General features: G+C 28.8%; 1 long non-coding RNA gene across 1 annotated transcript; it reads left to right on the top strand.

Moving 5' to 3' along the window:
* The first annotated feature begins 9,944 nt into the window (after positions 1-9,944).
* Positions 9,945-11,470, top strand: LOC113363653. Its single transcript, XR_003365940.1, has 7 exons — positions 9,945-10,070; positions 10,172-10,438; positions 10,513-10,545; positions 10,617-10,750; positions 10,858-11,045; positions 11,160-11,295; positions 11,384-11,470. It is a non-coding gene; the product is annotated as an uncharacterized LOC113363653 (long non-coding RNA).
* Positions 11,471-17,234: the final 5,764 nt, after the last annotated feature.

Below are 17,234 nucleotides of genomic sequence, written 5' to 3'. Positions count from 1 at the left end.
ATACATATATATATATATATATATATATATATATATATATATATCTGTATATATGTTTAGTATGTAATATTTATATTTATATATGCACACTTATTTTTTTTTCATTATTATTTTAGCAACTCTTAGTAATGAAAGTTGGGGGCATAACTGCACAGGCACACATAGCAAATGTGTGTAGGAGATTGATGAAAAATGAGCTCGCCATGCAATGTTCATGGCTTGGCTTAAAAAATAACATAGCAGTTCAAGAAATTGTTCGTTAGGTAATTATAAATGATATATATATAATAGGCGCAATTTTCTGTTACGCTGTAGGAAGTTCAAATTAATTCCGAAATTCTTTGATTCAAACAATTTTCTCAATAAATTTAATCATTTAACTTCGTCGTCTTTGAAGAAAAAGTTGACAAGCGTCAGCTTTGAAGCTATGTCATGCGAAATAAAACATACTTTTTCTCTTATTTCCTCTCTCACCTCTAACATAAACAATTTAGTGAATGTTTTATCTTCCATTTTAGAGCCTTCCATTTTGAATAATTTCTTTGAGTTTGAAAAATTAAAATTTGATAGAATTTTCTCCACTCTCAAACAGTCCCACAAAAATAAATTTGAAAAACTTCTAATTTCACATAATAAACGCTCTGTCCCTCTGATTAAAGACGATTTGATAGACAAATGGCTTAAGAACGTTTTGAATGGTTTCTAATAAAACCATTCCCCAACATTTAAAATATATTTTTGCCCTCGGTCCAAATTCTCTATCCCCCCTTCCAAAAACATTTCAATTTCATAAAGATCCTTAGCAATTTAGAGTTGGGTATTTGTAAAATAAAAGATCCAGAAAAGAAATCAAAATTAAGATTAACTTGTTGCAATATTTTTTTTATCTTTTATTAAAAAAAATTTAAATACTAATTCCAATACTTTACAGTTAGAAATTGCCAGAGATTTAAAATTATGCAAAAAGTTCTTGAGAGAAAATCCTGACATTATAGTTACCAGAGCTGATAAAGGAAACCTTACTGTGATTATGAATAAGTCTGATTATCTCTCAAAAACCGAAGCGCTTTTAAATGACACACTTACATACAAACCTTTAACTAATGGCCCTACCGATTACATAAACAGAAAAACTCATAAACTTATCAATAATTCAAAAAAAAAAAACAAATATCCAAATCTTTAAGTTTTTCCCTTAAGGTTTTTCATCCAGACTTTCCTAAATTATATTGCCTTCCAAAAATCCATAAAGCAGATTTACCGTTAAGACCTATAGTTGCTGACATAAACTTACCGTTAAGTAATTTAACTAAACATTTAAGCTGTATTCTCTCTAAGGTCACCATTTTAGCTAAATCTAATGTCTCAAATTCTTTCATTTTAGCAAAATTTCTCAACAACTTAGGTATACCGTCTGACTTTTCTTTGGTTAGCTTTGATGTCGTTTCTTTGTTCACTAACGTTCCATGGGATCTTGCGTTGGATGCCATTTCGGATCGTTGGAATGACATTAAACCACTATTAATTTATTTTGGTTTAAATACATTTTAAATTTCATATTCAATAATACATATTTTTGTTTTGACAATAAATTTTTTGCTCAGATTTTTTGTATGCCTATGGGTTCTAGCATTAGTCCCCCTTTGGCAGATTTAACTTTACAGTTACTTGAAAATTTTGTTCTACCCAAACTTCCTGTTCAACCTTTCTTTTATTTTAGATATGTTGATGACGTTCTCTTGTGTTTAGAAAGTAATTCCATCTCCTCCACTCTTGATTCCTTTAATTCTTTTAATAATCATTTAAAGTTTACTTGTGAGTTTGAAGATGACAATTCCATTAGTTTTTTAGACATTAAACTTATTAGAAACCATAACAATTATATTTTAACTGATTGGTTTCAGAAACCAACTTCTTCTGGTAGATACATTAATTACTTATCGTTTCATTCTCGTTCTGTAAAAATTTCCATCATCATTTCTCTCATTGATAGAGCTATTCTTTTAAGCAATAAAACTTTTTGGAATAAAAACTTGGATTTAGTCCGCTCCATTCTCACAAGTAACTCTTATCCTTTACATTTAATCAACAATATAATTATAAATAGGCTAAAATATTTAAACGTTACCAATATTGATAATAATTATGTCACATCCGTTATTCAAAAATATTTTACCGCTGATTCAAATTCTTCTTCTTTATTTAGCAAATATAAAGGCATTATTTGTTTACCTTATTTGGGTAGCTTTTCTTATTTTTTGAAAAAACTTTTCTGTTGAAGGTTTTCTTTTAGTTTTTACTTTTGATAACACACTCGGTTTCCTGTTTTCTACTTTAAAATCAAAATCTCCGTCTGACAGAAACACCGATGCCGTTTATAAAATTAATTGTTTAGATTGTGACAGTTGTTACATCGGTGAAAGTTCCCAATACATTAGCAAAAGAATGAATCAACATATTTATAATTCAAAAAACCCTAGACAATTTAAAAGAATGTTTTCTGAGCACATTATTAATTTCAAACACTCTTTTATACTGACCATCCTATAATTTTATATAAAGAAAAAAATGTAGACCTTAGAAGATTTTCTGAATCATGTTTTATCTTTTTTGTTGGTAGCAAAGCGAACTACGCGTCGCCGACGCAAATAAGTCAAACCGTGTCGCTATGCTATCGGTTAAAAACAAAATATGTGTTTCATACAATTTTACTTTTACCTTTTTTGGTCTTTTCTAGAGTTATTTTTGCTTTCCTACAGTAGTAATATGTGATTGTGGTGTTGTAAAATGTGTTAATATCGTGTGGTTTTTCCTGATCTGGCGTGTATAATTGTTGTTTTCAATTAATTTTTCCAATATAAATTCATTTTTTAAAACTTTTTCTTGATAATGTAAATTTGTTTTAGCTGAATGATGAGACACATCTAGTCTCGAAACGTATAAAAAATTCAAATAAATTCTTTACATTCGACGCATTGGCTGTTTTATTCATTTCAATATATATATATATATATATATATATATATATATATATATATATATATATATATATATATGTATATATATGATAAAATTGTTTCTTGGGCATCCATCCAGTAATTAAAAAAAACAGTTTTATTCAAAAATGTTTTTATTTAGAGAAACATACGTTTCGGGTCTTGATTTGACCCATTTTCAGTGCTACAAAAAAAAAAATTTTTTTGTTATTTTTTAAAACTTATTTGTATGATGAGTTTCTTTGCATTTGTTTCTATTTTATGGTTGTTTTTCATATATACTTTTCATATACATTGTTCTACTTATTTTTGTCTGTAATTATGTATTTTTATATGGTTTTAATTTGTATCCCTGAAATATTTATTTGAAGCACTGAAGATGGGTCAAATCAAGACCCGAAACGTATGTTTCTCTAAATAAAAACATTTTTGAATAAAACTGTTTTTTTAATTAATGGATGGATGCCCAAGAAACAATTTTATCATATTATTTCACCATCTGAAGAAAAACCTCTCGCTTCATATATATATATATATATATATATATATATATATATAATATATATATATCTATATATATAAATTAACAAAGTCTAATATCTCAATCGGCCATAACATCAATAAAAACATGAATTTCTTTCAAAATTTATTTTAAATCCATACGTTTCGGCTATAATCCTAGCCTTCATTCAGTGGAAACTAAAATAAAATTAAAAACTAAACAATTGAATTGGAGTGAAAGAAAAAAAAATAAAATAGTTATTAATTAGACTTACAATTAGTTGATCTTAGTGTTAAATTAGAAATTTTAATAATCCATGGTATTAGGATATGGTAATGCACTACACTATGTATTATAAACATTAACTTGAAATTACACAATATTTTCACAAAATACTGATTTGAAAAATCACAAATGAATAGTGTGTTATTCGTAGACTGGTTGAAGATGTAATGGAGAAAGTCATTTTTTAAAAAATATTTTTACCAAGATTCTGCACATGTGTGGAACGAATTGTAAAACCTTTGCGCGAACGCTTTTATTGTTTTGTAAGAAATTTGGAAATGTTATCTAAATAGAAGAGATTTGTGTCGCACAGCGTGTTGAGTTCATTCCGTTTATTTATTGTCCCTCTATAATTCTTCGTTTAAATAAATTTTGTTCAAATTGTAGTATAGTCGGATTAGAAAAGTCCATATTGTGTTTTAAAGTGTATATATGGTCTGCGAGAACAGTTTTGAATTGTTTGGGGTTTTTTGAATTGTTTTTATGTTGTTGTAACCGTTTATTGAGGTACAACATACATTACAACAACATAAAAACAATTCAAAAAACCCCAAACAATTCAAAACTGTTCTTGCAGACCATATATACACTTTAAAACACAATATGGACTTTTCTAATCCGACTATACTACAATTTGAACAAAATTTATTTAAACGAAAATTATAGAGGGATCTTTTTTAACTATTTATAACAATAAGACAATAAATAAACGGAATGAACTCAACACTCTGTGCGACACAAATCTCTTCTATTTAGATAACATTTCCAAATTTCTTACAAAACAATAAAAGCGTTCGCGCAAAGGTTTTACAATTCGTTCCACACATGTGCAGAATCTTGGTAAAATATTTTTTAAAAAATGACTTTCTCCATTACATCTTCAACCAGTCTACGAATAACACACTATTCATTTGTGATTTTTTCAAATCAGTATTTGTGAAAATATTGTGTAATTTGAAGTTAATGTTTATAATACATAGTGTAGTGCATTACCATATCCTAATACCATGGATTATTAAAATTTTCCAATTTAACACTAAGATCAACTAATTGTAAGTACTAATTACTATTTTATTTTTTTCTTTTCACTCCAATTCAATTGTTTTAGTTTTTAATTTTATTTTTAGTTTCCACTGAATGAAGGCTAGGATTATAGCCGAAACGTATGGATTGAAAATAAATTTTTGAAAGAAATTCATGTTTTTTATTGATGTTATGCCCGATTATTAGACTTTGTTAATACATATGTCAACATCAAATTCAGAATCATACAAAATATATATATATATATACATACAGGTAATTAATTCAATTTTGTCATTAACCTTCTCTTAAAATTTCCATAACTTTCAAAAAAAAAAAATTATCACTTTTAATATTTTGTTAGATAATCCACTCATTTTTTTATCATTTTCATTTTGATCATATTATCATATTTCTGTACATTATTATTTTTTTAACTAATTATTATTTAAGAAAAATCCATTTTCTTTTCTTAAACATATTATTTGCTAAAATCTCATCAAGATCATGTTTCTTGACATGTCCTGAAGATGGAACGTACTTAGTTCCGAAACGTCGACAGTAAATAAATAAAGAAAGAAAGAAATAGTTTATCTAAAAAACTTTTTTTGTTTTTATTACTTTTTGGATTCTTGTTCGAAACTCTACAAATATATATATATATATATATATATATATATATACGTATATATATATATATATATATATATATATATATATAATGTGTGTGCAGTGCTGGATTTACAGTAGGGGCAGTCGGGGCTAGTGCCCAGGGCGGCAAATTTTCAGGGGCGGCAAAATTTGGAAAGTGAGAAAAAATTCTGTATAATATAATTAACTAATTCTTCTTAAAAAATTTTTATTTCAAGAAATATAATTAACAAACCATAATACGATTGCATTACAAAATTTGGGTTCAAATAACCGATTATTAATAATCATTATTTCGCCTTGTCTAGCTCTCCGAACGTAAATTATTTAATTGGTTAATATAATATTATCAAATTTGGCAATTTGGCTAATATAGAGATTCGTAAACGATGTGAAAGTTAGAGAAAATATGCTCTTCAGATCTCGAGGCCTCTAAACGAGATAAATTTGTTCACTTCGAATCTTATTGCGCCAACAAAAAAATTGAAACTATGTCATTGTGCGATAAGGCAAATAGTATCTAATGCGTAATAAATTTTCTGCAATCAAATAGTTATTTTAATTTAAAAAAAAAAAGATATATTATAAAAACTATTAAGTGAAATTTTAGGGATGGGGCGGCATTTTTGCCAGTGCCCCAGGGCGACGAATTTATAAATCCGGTCCTGTAATGTGTGTGTATGTGTGTGTGTGTAGAGTTTTGAACAATGAATCCAATAATAATAAAAAAACCTAGAAAGTTTTGTACCAAAGTTCCTTGGTTCTTCTTCCTAAGTAAATATTTAGTTTATAAAATATATTAAATATTATTGTAATTTTTTATTTATGATCAATATAAGCAAATACAATATCATTCTCAAAATTTTGATTTGTTTATTGGTAAGATATAAAATTCTAAAAAACAAATGGAATTTTACCCACGTTCTTTTCATATATATATATATATATATATATATATATATAAATATATATATTTAAACCTATATTTATAACAGATAAATGAGCTGGCGCCAGAAAATATGCCTAACATACCTAATAACGAAAAGGCGACAGTTCGCGCCCTTATGCAACAATTATTGACTAAAGACATGGCAAATTGAACTTCTCGGCATTAAATCTATGCAATATTATAATTCGTATGTATCATTATAATATCATATTATATATTGTATTATATCATATTATCATATTATGATTTTACTCATTTACACACACACACATTTCATACTATATGTGCGTGTTAGGCATTTGTTATTTATGAGCAACATGTTGAGGTATAAATAACATCTGTGTATTCAAATTTATTGAAAATCATTTCCAGACAAAAAAAATACGGAAGCTGGAGAATATTATGTTAAATCTGGGATTTGTCTTAGCACATGCTGCAGACTGGGGTAAAAAAAAATAAAGTATGTTATAGCAAAGAAGTTATATTGAAAATACTACAATCTAAAATATTGTATATGGGGCTGCGCCAGTGAATCAAGAATTTCATCTATCCAAAGAAAACAATCTAAAATTTTAAGGTGTATTGCAAATGCACCTTGGTATGTCAGCAACCGAATACTACATAACGATCTAAGAATCGATACTATCCAGAAGGTAGTGAAAAACAGAAGTGGAATTCCTCACGACAAGATCATCAACCACAACAACCCCACATTACTTCCCGTATTACAAGCATCGCATATTAGAAGATTGAAGAAGAAGCATCCCTTCGATCTAATGCATTAAAATGGAGTAACCCACTGGGGTGATCTCCGTCATGTCATATATATAGAATTTCAGAACTGTTACTGGAGTTCTAATAATCAACACAATAGATTATAGAATATTTTTTTCTGATTGCTATTTAACTATTGTAAAAAATATTAAAAAAAATATATATACCATTATGTGCAAGTTTTAATTTTTAATATAAATTTATTTTGCAGGATCAATAATTTAATACTGAAAGAAATCATTTAATTTTAAATTTGAATTGTAATATAATTATAATTTAATTTAAATAATAAATTGTATTATTCATTAATATCACACATTTTCATTATTCTGTTATGTTTAATCATTATGTAATAATAATTGCACAGTGAAGATTTATTTTTATAAAACAGCTGCAATCTGTAATGATCATTACACCGTTGCTCCTATTATAGCATGTTCATTATATACTAACCTATTAATATAGCCTTTATAATTAATTTGACAGACTATTATCTTCTAACTAATGCAGTCGTGTTTTGCCTTACTTTACTAAATCACAATACAAAAAAACTTACTTATTCAAAAAATTATTTAGAATTTTTTTTTATTGTGTCAAAAAATCATATGATTGACCTTGGATACGGAATATTTAGTCAAGTCAATGGAGCATTTTGTGCTAGAATTTTTTTAACGTGCTCCAATTTGCATGAAATTTTGAAATTAGGTTCATCTTACTCTCAAATTCAAAAGTGAAAATAATTTAGACTCTTCTGCCACTTCCCGGGGGATGAATTTCTTTTCATCGGTATCGATAAAGGAACTAATTATAAGAGAAAAATGTCCAATAATGTTTTTCAAAAAAGCTAATACTTTTCAAGTTAGTGGCTACTGCAAATTTGCTCCTTTTTTGCGTTTTCATCGTTTTTTGCTCACATCTTCAAAAATATACCTTTTAACGAAAATCATGTAATGATCAGAATTATATCAATTAAAATCTTATCGGTGCTTTATAAAGTGTTGTAGGAACAATATTAGGCTAGATATGAAAATTTTATAGTGATTTATATTGTTTTCAATAATTTAAATATGTGAAAAACACCTAGAAAGATATCAAAGCCAAAACAAGAGCACGCCAAATGAAAATATAAGTGATTATGTGCATGTGAAAGCCGTTTACCAAAATTTATAAATCGATTAGATATGAAAAACAAAATATTCGGCTAGAGTTTACATGAACAAGCAACGACGTAAAAAGCATACTACTATTAAAATAAATTTAAAACTAGAACATTGAAATATATAAAAAATCAGAGAATATAAAAAATTTTAATTTCTAATATTTCACATAAAAATAGGGACTTACCCTACTACAAAATGTGCAGTATCTTGTATGGCCAAGAATAAATCTTACGCGACGTTAAATATGTACATGCTTAATATAGTAGAAAATACAAAAGATATGGAATATTAAAATACCACATTTTACCTCTTGTATATTTGTATATTTCTTTATATGTAAGTAGTATTGTTTGTTTGTACTCCAGTGTCTGTAGTTTTGCAATAAAAAATAATGGAAATACTATTATCTTACGTGTTACATGGTGTGTTTATTGAATATTTAAAATTAGTTAAATGTAATATATTCTATTAATTATTAATTAACCTCCAAAAATTTCTTGATATTTTCAACCATAGATGATTTCAAAATATTTCATAATGTCCGTGCTGGACAACATGTTCCAATTTGATTCATATATTAATTTCGGAAATTTGGTGATATATATTACATGAATAAATAATTTGGTGTGTAAGAACTTTAAATAATTATGTAAGCACTCTGCTTTTTTGTCAATAAATTGTAATACTAGTTATTCTACCATTAGATTCATGGTCAATAAATCCGTACAAATTAAAAACTATCCTTCTGATTGATTAATTATGGAGGTGATGAAATATGAAATACATTTAAGGCACGTCCATTTATTGTGACGTCACTTTTTTTAAATAATCCAAAATTATTGAATGTGTCAAAATTCATTCAACTAAAATAGAGGCTATCAATGTATTGAACATATTCTGTTGACTTATGAAGATAAATAGTATTATTAATGCTGCGTATGCTCAAAAATATTGCTGTATCCAAATAAATTCAAAATTAAATGTAATGAACTAATGAATTTCTTCGACTGCATTCAGTTTGGCAATATTACGTATAAAAGATGTTTCAAATAGTCTGGCACATCAAAGCAATCAAATCATTGTCATCACAGTGATCATTATAAATCAAATTTCTCTTTATGTGCTCCCAGTAAACCACAGAAGTTACCACCACGTAACTCACTTTGTAACTTTCGTTTCGAAACTGATGTTAAGTAAAAAAACCGATGCTGTTACGTATAGTTGCGACCTTTAACCACCGTCGACGCGTTTCTGTCGGTACGTGGCGTGGTACGTTGCATTGTCACATAGATTAGCCTTTGAAAATAGCCGTGAAGTGTTTTATGATCGAAATGTCAAATTAAATATAGGTTAACTCGGTCAGTGCGTCGTGGACGCATAATTGAGTATTTTATCGTGTATGTTTGAAATGCAAGATATTTCCTTTATTGAAGCGTTATTTATTAATTGCTTTTATATTTAGTGCGAAATCAGTTGTAGAAATTAGTTAAACAGTCAGCTGCAAAAGTATTTAATATGAAACCGGCAAATAAGGCGAGTCTAATTGTACTGAAACATATTTTAATTTATAAATTATTATAATAATGTTTAGTCATTTGCAGTATATAGGCCGCCTGCAATGCAAAGTCTGTTCATGTATTGTGATAATTGATTTGTCATGTAATAATTGAAATTTCTAACACACCAGTCAGAAACATAACCTCAATTCAGTGATATATGAATAAAGAGAAGTAAGTTATATAGTTTTATACATATTCATTTTTTATAGTTTTATTAGTATCAGAACTATTTAGCTAAGCACAAACTGATATAAGTTGGTTTTCAATTGTAGAGAAAATTACAGTGCTGATAACCCCTACGAAAATGGATTTCAAACTAGGGAAATTTTCTCCAATAGAGAAGATAAATACAAAGTTAGATAATATATTAGAAATTATTAATCCTTTGTCACCAAAAAAAAACAAGCAAGGCTTGAAAACATGCGAGAAGAAAAATGAGAACACATATCGATAAATAAGAACACATATTAAGATTAAGTGTTGAAAAGAAAATGAATTGTGGAGTATTTCTTAAGTGATGATATTGTATTACAGAATAGGTATATTAATGTTTTACACAAAGAGAATTTTAACTAATATGATTTAGTACTAATTTGTAATGTTTTACTTTTAGGAAATTCACATATTTAATACGAAACCAGCAAAGGTGAGTATAATTGCACTGTTTTTTTTTTAATTTACAAATTATTATATTAATGACTAATTAGTTATTTTCAGTATATAGGTCATGTGCAATGCAAATTCTGTTTATGTATTGTGATAATTGATTTATCACATAATTATTGAAATTTCTGACAGACCAGTCAAAAATCACATAACCTCAATTCAGTGATATGATATGAATATTATAGGTAGATAAGTGTAATATATATGGTATCATACATATTCTTTATAATTTCATTAGTATCAGAACTATTCAGTTAAGCAAAAACTGATATAAATTGCTTTTCAATTGTAGAGAAAGAGTGCTCATAACCCCTATGGGTTATGTCAAAATGGAATTCAAACTAGGGAAATTTGCTCTAATCAAGAAGATAAATTGTCACCAAAGAAACAAGCAAGACTTAAAAACATTCAAGAAGGAAAACAAAGAATGCACCGGATATCACACATTATATGGATTAAGTGTTGAAGAGAACATGAATTGTTGAGTATTTCGAGCCTGATGACTTGCATTACAGAATTGGTATATTAAGGTTCTACATGAAGAGAATTTTAACTAATATGATTTAGTACTAATTTGTAGTGTTTTACTTTTAGGTAATTCAGATCTTGAAAATTAATAGGATAAAATCAATGCAAGAAAATTGAGTGTGTGTTCATGGAATAATTATCTCTGTCATATGATCGTAGGAACTACATAGTCATTAACTTCAAATAATGAGTATGTTTAGAGGTAATGTTCACAAATGACTAATTTGTTCACAATGTTTTCAATTCAAAATTTGTGTACAATGTTTCTAAGATGTTTGGTTCTATTTTAGATACATTAACAGATGCAAGTGAGTTGAACATATTTAACGCAAGACTTAACTTTGCCAAGTCTGATTTAACTGAAGTTGCCAAGAGAGTTAAACATAATACATATTGTGAATAAATAAATAATTATTTTTATAGGCTAACATTTTATGGACTATCAAATTTTAGTTTTCTAATGTTAACTATGTAATATGTAAATTTTGTATATTGTAAATGATAATATTTAATAAAATTACTTAATATCCGAAATTATTATTAATATTCTATATTTGCAGGAAATTTAATTAAATAAGTATGTAACATAAAAGACACCTACACGCTTTTTTATTCAATTTAGATACGTAGCAAAAATGTAACCGCGGTGTATTAGTGTGCAACGAAACAGCCGTTACGTTCTTGCCCGCGAAATAGATGCTTCTGTGTGCCTCCCAGGTTACGTACCTGATTCGTGCGGACGTGCCAGCGTTACGTAACGTTCATGGCTTTGTTACGTTTTGTGGTTTACTGGGTCGCATTCGAATATGCGAATATGACTCCTCGTATAATTTATTTGTCTGAGCCAAGAATAATTGCCTCCGTGACTGTTTTCCAATATGACTATCAAGAGCAATAATCACAGCGATTTAAATATAATTGCAATTAAAAATTCTTTCATTTTTCATGCTGTTATTTGAAGAAACCTAATCAAGAGAAATATACTGCATGCGTCTTTCTACAGATTTTGGAACACAAATTCGATTTTTGTGTCAGTCTCACAAAACCATGTTGACATTCTCATGCATTAGCAACACTTACCATCGTAATTATCAACCAATTCAACTCCTACAATTATTATACAATTGGTTTACAATCGATTGGTTTACAATCGTTCAATAGAATTACATGCCTTATGATCTGTCAAACATTTTGTTAAACTTATCAAGTTGGATTGTTGAGCAATATGACCACCTTGGTAGTTTTTCTGGAAAGTATTTTTGTATTGGCAAGTATAATTTCCAAAAAATGTTGATTAGCTATCGATTACCAATATTCCAACTTAGTTGACTCGTCGTTAGAACTGGGATTCACATTGTAATGGAGTGACACACTTGTCTATTACATGTTTTTTATGTAGGATGTTGGAGTAAAATTATGCATCATTTCTTTTTTACGATATTCATACCGCCTTTCATATTGAAATTATAGATTAGATATTTGATATGTTTCACTTCCAGTAGTACTTAATTGTTCTTCATCTCGATGCAATTTTATATCATAATGTTATCAGTCGCTTATGGTATAAACCATCATTCTTTAGAAATTGTTTATAAGTTAAAATAATTAAATATATAAATTCTTCTTGTAACTGCCGTAGTATAATTATTAACAGTGCTTTTACTTTGATTCAATAGTCACTTATTTTTGTTTCATCCGCGTAATACTTTTTCATTCTATTAACAACAATACTTTCACCATAATATGATAGCATCTCCCTGTTCAGTGTCAACAGTATTTCCAAATTTGTTTTGCTAGCGCATTTGGCAATTAATTCATTTCTATCCGAGTTCATTACATTTTAACAAATTTTTCATATTCAAAGAAAACACATACATCAATTTCGAAAAAAAAATCAAGAAGACTACTGGCACTTTACCAATAACAATACAATACATAATTTGAACACTTTGGCCAACTGTAATTAAACGATTCATCATCGCATTCCTTAGATTTATTCTCGCTCAACAAGAAACTCATGAATAAAAAATATACTTAATAGCACATGTATTAAAACGATTTTGTATCGTACTGAGGATTTGTAAATTAATAAAAAAATACAACCTAAACAATTTTCTAGATTCACTAAAACAACACGAGTTATGCTTTTTATGTGTTGAATTGACATGCAAGACTATCAAATGGAAAATATATACTATAATATATATACGATAAATTATAAACTATATTATTTCATTTTAATATATTCAATATATATTCGGCTGCTTTCTTTCTTTATTATCTTTCAGGTTGTTTGCCATACCAACACTTATTCTTTTCTTATATTTCAAAATGTACAATTTGATATTTTGGGTATGATTAATTACCTACGATCGAGTCGTATTAGAATCAAAATATAATATCCACAAACATTTGAATAAATATCATGATAGACGAATCTGTATATAATATGAAAAACTCCTATCATTGTAAACGAATTCGTTTAAAGTTTTAAAAATAGATGACTTTAATGTCACGATTTTAATTCACAATAAAGCAGTTCAATATCAGAGTCATTGCGAAGAAGAGCATTCAGAAACTGAGAAGCAGAGAGAAACTGAAAACCATTCAGAAACTGAAGAGCAAGAGCCGCCAGCCACTAATGAAGACGAAGCTGGAACAGGTAACGATGGATCACAGAAGATCTACACAAGATTAGAGTCGTCGCGGAAGAAAAAATCTCTCAACCAAACGAAACCACATTGCGAGCGGATAGTGCATTATTAGAAACAAACCCACAAGGATGAAGCAGTTTCAGGTCGAGGCCTGCCGTAGGATTGAGGTGATCACAACACCGACTGACCTGAAAGAGAGATCATAGATTTGTCCAGCAAAAAAAGAAACCACTGGAAAGCTCGGAAAGCCAGAAACAAATTCATCTTGATTCATGTAGCACATGTCAACAGTGGTGGCTACATAGAACCTCAATGACGAGCATGAATCTGTAATCATAAAAGATAAATCTTTTTGGCGTCAAGTACTCTCAAGACTTCTTGTGACACTTTAAAAAAAAGTGCATGGTGATGTATTAAGCTCCAGAGAAAACTTTGAGATAATAGAAAAATATGACCCTATATTGCATGAATTAGTAAGTAAACCAAACAGCCAGGTAAAATACTTACGTCCAATAATATAATATAAATTGAGCTGGTATCTGCCCTGACTCTAGAAGTACAAAATGCAGTCATAAATGCAATAAATGCGCACTATTCTACTCGATTATATCGATACAACTCAAACCATTTCAAAAATTGATCAAATTTGTAAACTTTTCCTTTATTGTATGATAGATTTGATCATATCCACACAACATCAGAATCCATTGGTAATAACAGAGAAATAGGTCCTGAACACAATCGCTGACCTTGCTGTAAAACTCATGGACGTATGTGCTTCCAACTACGCCATGGCCTCCAGCAAGGACACCACAGACAATAAACTAGATAAGCTAAAAAATATTCTCACATTGGCTCTAAAAGAAATACAGAAACTGAAACCTGTACAACAAGTACAACAACAAGAAATAGAGCAGCTAAAGTCCAGATCCAATCAATATAATCAATCCAACCAATTCCACAGGAGACCAAGATCCAGAACACCGTCAAGAAGTAATGTTTGGTACTATCACATAAGGTTTGGAGACAGGAGCAAAAAGTGCACACACCCAACGTCTGTTCAGTAGCAAACTCAATCCGAAAAACTAAAGCCACCAGCCGAAAAATATGGAAAATACAGGTGGTGCGGGGATTATCGTAGATTAAATGCCAACAAATATCCTCCACCACTTATTCAAGATGGGTGTTCCCATTACTCCATGATAAGAAAATTTTCTCGACACTTGATTTATTCAAAACTTACCGTCAGGTTCCTATGGATGAGAAAAACATTCAAAAACAGCAATTATAACACCCTGAGGACTCTACTTAGCAATGCCATTTGGACTCAAGAATGCAACAAACGTTTGAAAGATTCATAAACCATATATTCGGAGGATTTGACTTCGTATTTATTCATATAGATGACATTCATGTCATGACTAAGAATGAACAGGAATATCAAGAACTCGTCTAGTATTTGAAAAGCTACAAAAACATTAACTTTCAATCAATACAGAAAAATGCAGACTAGAAAAAACAGAAGTTGATTTTCTCGGTTACAGGATCAATACCAAGGGCTATGCACAGATAGAATAACGAAGATTTTAGAATTTTCAAAGTCAACAACAGTAGTGGAACATTGATGATTTACTGGCATGGCCAATTACTATAAGAGGTCAGTGCCAGCATCAGGTAGAATACAAATACCACTTAACGCCTTTCTAACATAAAAAAATTACAAAACACCTATATCATAGAACTCTGAAGCTGAAAAGCGTTTGAGAACTTAAGAGAAGCCTATCAAATAGTATATTACTACACTATCCTGCAGCATCAGCCAATCTTTGTCTCACCACAATTGCATCGATAGCCATTGGAGCCGTTCTGGAGCAGAAGGAAATTGGAACCTTGTGCCCTTTTAAAGCTTAATGCAAATGTTAACAAGGGGAAAATTGCTTAACTGCATCTAACGATAAATAGAAGTACCAAGGTAGGTGCTCGAAATGAATATGGCAAAACAACACTTCATGCTGCTATTTAAAACAAATGTCAACATTGTTGAAGTTCTTTTGAGGCATAACGCAAATGTTAACTCTGTAGTAAAGGATGACATTACCTTGCTTAATTCGCTCAGCGCGATTGCATGCAGAGAATAAATTATCTATTAATTACATCCAACGACTTAAATTTAAAAAAATATTCATTAAGATCATCCACAAAAATATTGTGGATGATAGAGAGATTATATCGAAAGATCTAAGGTATGATTATTTGCATTTCACAGCCAGAGACTATGATCAATGCTTTGAATCAGTGATGCACTTAATCAGAAAAATATTGACCGAGTTATAAAAATAAGCTTGTGATGTTTTACATTTAAAAATATGTTAGTGATGATATGACAGATACAATGGAAAGATGAAACAAAAAATCTAAAAATTCGATCAATTCTTACCTATGTAAATGCATGGATACAAATAACTGACTCTGGTGCAAAACTAAAAATAGGTTTGTATCCTAACCATAAAGTAGCTAAATATTTTTATTTCTATATACACCCTTCAAGTATAACAGGAATATATCATATACTATAGAATTTTTAGGTAAATATGCCATTAAATTTAATAATTTCTTCACTTTGTATGAAAATGAGTGATTAGATGTGATAATCATTGACTCTTATTTAGCATCAATTGAATGTAGTAGCAAACAATTCAAAATTTTTATTCAAATAATTGAAAGAATGCATCGGGGACATCAGGTGTCCAGACTATCGTGAGACGTTTGATAATACAGAATAGAAGGCCAAATATATGCACAGCACCTGTCCTATTTTATACATAATTTTTTATACATAATTTTTATGCATAAATGCAATAAATTGTTTTCAATTAAAATAAATTTCTTTAAATTTCAATATTTAAAAAAATTAAAAATAGCCATTGGCTCGTAGTTTTAATAGATACAGATAAAAACAATTCATTGTTATTAATCCTTGCATTAATGCTATAAACTGTAATATGATTTTTAGTCAATTTCGTAAAAGCTGTTTAACTTATAAAGAAAAATTGCAATAAATTCCAAGTTTTCATAAAATAATTTCTCCTCAACAGACCTATAATTATAGTCGGGGACTTTTTACAATAAAAAATGCATACCGTATATTATGTTTAACATTGAATTAAATTATATAATAAAACCGAAAATGAAATTCATGATATAAACAAACTAAATTCTGAATTATCACTTATCAAATTCAAAAATAATTGTAATGTCAAATTAAAGTCTTCTAGTGATTCACACAATCAGCTGTGGCATGTGTAGTCTCGGGATGCACTTTAATTGTGATGAAAGTGTATATTCACAAACTATATCGCCAAGAGCTTTAGAAAGTCCTAATTTGAAATATTTATGTGAACTTTGTTAACTGCACAAAATACATAAAACTTATACAAAAGAAAATAAAATACTGTCAGCATAAGATAACCAAAATTCTCTATATGAG

The sequence above is a fragment of the Ctenocephalides felis genome, unplaced genomic scaffold, assembly GCF_003426905.1.
Source record: "Ctenocephalides felis isolate EL2017-DRISC unplaced genomic scaffold, ASM342690v1 CF-g0.4_SCAFFOLD_00845, whole genome shotgun sequence".
NCBI classification, from domain to species: Eukaryota; Metazoa; Arthropoda; class Insecta; order Siphonaptera; family Pulicidae; genus Ctenocephalides; species Ctenocephalides felis.
The sequence above is the reverse complement of the archived record's forward strand: the minus strand, read 5'-3'. Positions and strand labels throughout refer to the sequence as shown.